Raw genomic sequence first — 1,504 nt, 5'->3', positions numbered from 1 at the left:
TACCGTTGTGGTATTCTTATGCTACTCTTCTGCACATATTTTATGTGCAGATCCAGGTGCTTCTTATCAGCCACGCTGTTAGCTGAGAGTGCTTGCTGTTGTACAGAGACTTCAAGGTACATCTGCAGCGTTCGCAGACCTTGGAGTCCCCCTCTATTCTCCCCTATGTCATTTACCTTCCATATTTCTTTTATTAGACTCTGGTGTATAGAGATTCTAGTTTCCTTTTGTAGCTTGTGACTTACGATGTTCCGGGTTTTGGGAAGACCGTGTATTTATAGAGTATTGGTTATTGTATATGTCGAGCGGCATTGTTACTAATTATTTAGTTATCCACTACTGTTAGTTGCCAAGTTTTACTTTTGTTTTGTTATTTTCCGCAATTTGTTAAGCTTACCTAGTCGTAGAGACTAGGTGACGTCACAACATTATATAGAGGGAGTTTGGGTTGTGACAAAATGCGCATTCGGAGTCGGGTCCGGGAAGTTCCTTGGATTCATGGTGTCCAACCGGGGAATCGATATCTATCCCGACAAGATCAAGGCCATAAAAGACATCACCGTGGTGGATAACGTCAAGGCCGTTCAAAGGCTAACCGGGCGCATAGCTGCCTTGGGTCGGTTCATTTTGAGGTCCTCTGATAAGAGCCATTGGTTCTTCTTGTTATTGAAGAATAAGAATAGCTTTTCGTGGACCCCGGAGTGCCAGCAAGCTTTGAAGGAACTAAAATGATACCTTTCGAGTCCACCTTTGCTTCATACTCCGAAGGCAGACGAGCAGTTGTACCTGTACTTAGCGGTATCCGAGATAGCGGTAAGTAGAGTCTTAGTCCGGGAAGAAGAAGGTATGCAATTTCCTATATATTATGTTAGCAGAACTCTAGGCGAGGCCGAAACGAGGTATCCTCACCTGGAGAAATTAGCGCTCGCTTTGCTAAGTGCCTCCAAGAAGTTGAGGCCATACTTTCAGTGCCATACCATATGTATCATGACTACTTAACCATTGAGGAACATAATGCACAAGCCCGAGCTCTTAGGACGATTGGCCAAATGGGCCATGGAAATTAGTGGGTACAATATTGAATATCGACCCCGAACCTCCATCAAATCTCAAATTTTGGCTGACTTCGTGGCTGACTTCACACCGGCCTTAATACCCAAAGTCAAAAAGGAATTGTTGTTAACCTCAAAGACCTCCTCGAGGATCCAGACTCTCTTTACAGATGGTGCTTCGAACGCAAAGGGGTCTGGACTCGGCATCGTGTTGAAGTCGCCCATGGGTAACATAGTTAGGTAGTCTATTAGAACTATGAAATTGACTAACAATGGGGCCGAGTATGAGGCCATGATTGTAAGTCTCGAACTTACTAAAAACCTGGGGGTCGAGGTGATCGAAGGTAAATGTGATTCCCTCCTTGTGGTGAATCAAGTCAATGGGACATTCAAAGTGAAAGAGGAATGAATGCGAAGATACTTGGATAAACTATAGGTAACACTATATCGAT

Source organism: Nicotiana tomentosiformis, chromosome 5, assembly GCF_000390325.3.
Source record: "Nicotiana tomentosiformis chromosome 5, ASM39032v3, whole genome shotgun sequence".
Taxonomy (NCBI): domain Eukaryota; kingdom Viridiplantae; phylum Streptophyta; class Magnoliopsida; order Solanales; family Solanaceae; genus Nicotiana; species Nicotiana tomentosiformis.
This window is presented reverse-complemented; position numbering follows the sequence as displayed.